A 5,512-nucleotide genomic window follows, 5' to 3' on the forward strand; every position below is an offset into this window, starting at 1 on the left:
CTGCGCGCGCCCCGCGTCTGCTGCCGGCGGGCGCAAAGCGCCGGGGCCGCCCAGCTCATGGGTGCCTTTTCGGCGCTCCAAGGCCTTGCAGATCTCTCTTGTAGCTTCTTCCTTCCTTTGGCCCCTTCAAGCTCCTCGTCTTCACCTGTGCCCACATTTTGTTTCTTCTCTGTTGAAAACATGCAGCTTCCCCCCCTGGGCTGCCAGGCGGGCCACCGCGCAGGGGAGTCCAATGCCCCGTCACTCTCTGACACACAAGGGGGGCAATTTCAGGGACACGGCGGCTTCTCCTAGGAAGCTCTGGGCCAGAGCTCCTTCAGCGCTTCTGTTGGCGCGCAGCAGGTGGAATCCAAGCACCAACGCGCCCTATGTGCTGGTGTGTGCTTAATCAACGTGATTTTTTGGGACCTTTCAGCTGCCTACTAAACACCACATGTCAGTAAACAATATTCTGTATACAATTTTTTTAAGGTTTATAATGTGAACAGAAGACCTGGACAGCAGTGGAAGTTCCACTGGTGCTGAAACAATGTGCATGCACAGCAAGAGCAGATGCAGCCTGGAGCTCCTGGCTGCTGGTCACTGAGCTGAGCACAGCAGGAAAGGAGCGTCCACAGCCTCCGACGCAATCCTAAACTGATTAAAACATAATATATTTACTCTGTACAGTGCTGATGTGGTAAAAACGAAGAATGTTGGTTCAAAGTATATGGCTTGAGACAGAAATTTCTTCCTGTCTGGGGAATTCACACAGGATATAGAAAGGAAGGATATTGTCAGTAAAGTAGATGGTGACAAAAAGTGATGCCTGACCCTCTATCCCATATATCTTTTTTTTATGCGAGTGGCCAAATTCAGATTGAAACAAATTATCTTATTTCTTCTGGTGGCAGCAAAGAGGGACATGGTTCAGTCCTGGTTCTTTTGAGACACAACACTAACAGTTTGAGAACTTTATGTTCTGATGCAAAGGGTTAAGCACATTCCCATGAGCTTACACAGCCTTTGGTAGGAGGCCACGGGGGTAGCTACCTACACGTGTTTGGGAATTTTTCCCTCTCCTTGTGGATGGCTGCCCTGCGGCCAGCCCAGGGCCCGCCTGCCGAGGCGTGTCTGGAGACAAGCTCAAGCACCGACCATCAGACTCGCAGCACTCTCAGCCCCATCAGCAGGAGCCCACGCGGTCTGACATGCTCTGCCCAGCATCCAGGACCACCCCTCACAGGGCTTTGTTTCTCAAGCAGATCATTAAGACAGTTTAGACATATCCCAAACGACACAATTTCCTGGGGACTGGCTGTATGGAAGAAAAAAGTGGTATGAGAAACATGCCCAGTGCATACTGGTCAGCTCCAAAAGGCCTTTGTCTGACCCTGGACCTCAGACTCCTTGGATAAAGAGAGAAATTCAATGCTGAAGAAGTTGTCCTGCAGATCCATTCATTGAGAAGGAAGCGGAACAGAAAGGTCCTCACCATTAGCAGACCCTGTAACGAGAGGACCACAGTATCTCTTGGCTCCTGCTCCTATCTGAGGAGAAAACCACTTTAAATGTGACAATGTAAAAAAGGTGGGGATTTGGCCAAAGTCTTCTCATTCTCATCCCAGAACAGAGGGCAGAGCTGGGGCAGGTGGAGGAGGAGCCACATCTCTGTGGATGGCAGAGTCATGTTGCCCTTACTCCAGGGCGTCTCCAGGGAAGTGTGAACCAACCTAAGCCTTCTGAGCAGGATTCCTGGAGCAGAGCAGGGGTGCAGAGCTCTGTAAGGAGGCACAGAGGATGGTGAGGTGCTGGGGTCTGGCCCCAGGGTCAGTAGTGGTCATCTTGTGTCCTGTGGGAAATCCCTTCCACCTTTCAGCCTTCAGCCTGTTCCTGTCCCCAGTGGCAGGCCTGCCAAGTGAGCCCCAGACTTCAAATAGCCATCTGTTCTGTGCCTCACTTTCCACGCCTGCAAAGTGAAAATTGTGGTTCAATTTGATCTCTACTGCTGCGAATTAACTGGTAAAGATAAGATATTTATTATTAGTGTTACTACCATGGCAAATACAGCATCTAAATCTAAATGGATTTCTTCAGGATTTAGAGTGCTGAGGATGTAGAAGGGTTCACAGGAATCAAGTTTGGGTGAAATACCAGAGGACTTGACATTAGTGTTATTTAATGTATTACTGTACTTCGCCTTAGAAAACAGTCCAAGAAAATCCAATTATCTGTCAAAACAATGCAATTTAAAAAAATCCACTCTGCATATAGTAGGGGATTGACCAGCTGAAATGCTGCTGGCCAACATTTTAAGGCCTGAACCATCAAGGTCTTATGAACTGAGGCTGATTATATGGATTGCTTTTCTTTCAAGGCCATTTCAGAAGTATCTCCCCAATTCAGTAATTTTACATGTGAGCAAGAGTCGAATCTTTTCTCTACCTTAGGTCTGAAATTTGCTGATCAGGCGTTGAACCAGGGGGTTTTATTTACAGGTCACTGAATTTGATCAAACAGCTGGTCTTTAAGGGAAGAGATCAAAACATGCACAACACAGTAATCAAGTCCAGATGTTGTCTAAAAGACAAGCTCCAGTTCTAGCAGGAATTAATTAAGCCAAGTCTTACAAGCTGCGTCATAAGGAAACCAGATAAAAACAACAGCCCCTCCGCTTTTTTTATTTAAAAAATGCAACAACATTTTGAAACAACTGACCACATTTTGGCTACAAATAGCTCAGTGAAACAAAACTTGCTTTTGGGTGCCCCAGTTAATGATTTACTGGTACAACCTGCTGGCAGTAAGCCCAGCTTAGACATGTTGGAAAAATGCCAAACCTCTATACTGCATTTACCATAGAGCCTCTGAAACAAACTGTCACTGGGTATAGGGAAGGCTGAGCCAGGAAATACATTGTTCTGGGATCCACAGGACCCCAGCTCTCAAAGGCATCCCACAGAGTGGAGTGAATTTTTTTCTAGAGTAGCTGTCCCTTTATATGTTGTATCCTTAGGGTGTTTACTCTGCCACTGTGCTTCTTTCAACAGGTCAAATACGTAAATAAAAATAAAATTAAAAGCCTAGATGGGCAAAATGTTATGCAAAGGTTCTGCCAGGGAAAAAAAAGGACTGCTTGGGAGCCTTAGCCTGCCCTCTCAGATGTGCCTTCAGGGTGCTAGCCTGGGAATCCCACACATGGGAAGTATGGTCAGTGCAGGTGGCCACAGACATTTGATGTAAATGTATCACAGCAGGCATAGCCCATAAATGGGATCGCGTGTAGCCCAGAGACGGGATATAGCTCAGATTCGTGAATTGAATACATTTGTGGTTTTATGTTGCAGTTTAGGAAGAATGGAAGATTATCCAGTACATCTGCATTTAATCTATTTACCATGTATGTTTTTGTCAGTATGTCTCATGAATACAGGCGACCTGCACCTTTTCTTAAACAGAGATGGATCGCATTTCTAATTTTTTGATTGCAAATTCCATGCATGAGGCATAAAGAAGAAAGAAACATGAAACCACAGCCAAAGAAGAGCAGAATCCTGCCTTCAGCTGAACTCCACACTCCTTGCACAGGATAGTTACATTTTTAACAGAAAGTAATATGAAGCGAATTTGTATCAGATATAAGGCATGCAGATGGGAAAGTCAGCATGGGAGGATTTCTTTCCTTTCATATCAGCTGAGAAAGAGTTTCAATTTTATAAATACATTTTAAGGCGTGACCAGAAAATTGGAGTGAAAAAACTTGCAGGGGTTTATCAAAAAACAAACGCCCAAAGCTAACTTTCACTCTGTGTAGATAGCATACATTTCCCTTTCCCAGTATTTGTAGAATTACGAGTGACTCATTCAAGCCCTGATCCTACAGACCAAGATTAAATCCCAAAAGAGGGTTTAATTCATGTCAATAATTAAATCCACATTTCTGTCTCATGGCTGAATGAGACCTGTTTGCAGGGAAGCTTCAACCCCACCACCAAACCAACAAATTGCTCTTCAGCCTGAGCCACCAAGTTACAAAGCAAGAAGATTTCCAAGCAGTTTGGTTCAGCTTCCCTGATGCTTCTGGGACCAAACAAATAAAACCACAGATGCAAACCCTGTTTTCTTTGAATGCTTCAAGGCAGAGAAGGAAAGGGAAAGGGATCTGATTATTTTCCAGTTCTGTTGATCTGAAAACATTTTAGATGTTTGGCAAAAGCATTGTTAACTTAAGGCTGGATATCCCATTTTATAAGAAGTTTGAGGCAAGGAGGTTCCAAGCAGGTAACTGCAGCTTTGGAGCAGTGGCCAAACAGCCATGGTACCCTGTCGCTGTTGTACCAAGAACAGCCAAAGACAACGTGTACCCGGTTTCAGGGTAAGTGGCTAAAAGGCCCATATGCAACTATAGAAATCAGTTTATATAGCTTTGTTCACAAGGGTGGCATGGCCCCATTGGTCGCTTGACCATCCACCTCTCAGGGTGATTGGTGGAGGCTCTGACACCCATTTCAAAATATCTTCTTCAGTGTACCAAAACAAGACCAGCATAACAAGTTTGCACCTGTGAGATAAAGCCTTGGTTTACAAAAACCTCAAACTGTTTCTCAGTTAGCTTGCATGAGAAAGAAAAACTTCACAGGATGCTGCAGCAGCTGGAAAATTCCTCTGCTCCTAGCTTTTTAGTATCCACAGTAACCCTTCAGCCCCTCGTAGTAGTCTGACATTTCTGCTGTAAGTCTTGCTACAGAGGCCTGAGGTGTTTGGCAGGGTAAGGCGTTTCCTAGTTGTGTTTTTTTTTTCCATAGGAAAATTCAACTCTAGTGCAGCATCTGCTTCTTAACAAGGCAATGTCGTCTTTTCCTGCCAACGTGAAATGAAACTTAAAGATGTTCCAATCATTGGAACAGCTTTTCTGCTGCTCGTGACTCATCACTTAGTGCTCAGAATCAAGGGCCTCTGTTCAACTAAATCACAGCACCCGGTGAAAGCATTCAGATAAATTAAATTGCAGGTATGCTTAATTACAAGGGGTGCACTCAAATAATATTACATGTAATTTCAACCAGTGGTTAACCTTACTACGGAATAATGGAACAAATATAAATTGAATTGCCAACATTACTTAACAGAAGAAAGGAAAAACATCGAAATGGTCTCAGAGGCCAGCACTCTCCACTCCAAATTTGGCTCCCTGGGGTGACACATCTTAGTTCAGGGTGAGGGCCGGCAGGTTTCTGCTGCAGGACCTGTTTGGCTGGCTCAGCTTGCAGCGGGTGTTGAGAGGAGCAAACCATGTTCCTTGGGATCAGCCGCCGACACGTGTGCCCAGAGCTGAGCAGCACGGCTGCCGAGGAGCCCGTGCCCCACATGCGAGGAGTGCGGGCAGAGCTGTGCGTGGGGCCGGGGCGGTGGCGGCGGCTGGCAGAGCACCCAAACCACGGCGCAGTCTGTTCTCATGAGCCACACAGGTGAGGGGGAGGCTGAGGCTGCATCACGGCAAGCCAAGGGCGCCGGCGGGGTGGGGGGCGGGCGG

General features: G+C 46.2%; 1 protein-coding gene across 1 annotated transcript in view; it reads left to right on the forward strand.

Moving 5' to 3' along the window:
* Positions 1–5,342: 5,342 nt before the first annotated feature.
* Positions 5,343–5,512, forward strand: part of LOC103621243 (tropomodulin-2) — a 35,343-nt gene continuing 35,173 nt past the window's right edge. Inside the window, exon 1 of the mRNA XM_008640011.2 lies at positions 5,343–5,447. The gene's annotated coding sequence lies outside the window, so the exon portion shown is untranslated. The remainder of the gene's footprint in view (positions 5,448–5,512) is intronic.

The sequence above is a fragment of the Corvus brachyrhynchos genome, unplaced genomic scaffold (assembly GCF_000691975.1).
Source record: "Corvus brachyrhynchos isolate BGI_N302 unplaced genomic scaffold, ASM69197v1 scaffold97, whole genome shotgun sequence".
Taxonomy (NCBI): Eukaryota; Metazoa; Chordata; class Aves; order Passeriformes; family Corvidae; genus Corvus; species Corvus brachyrhynchos.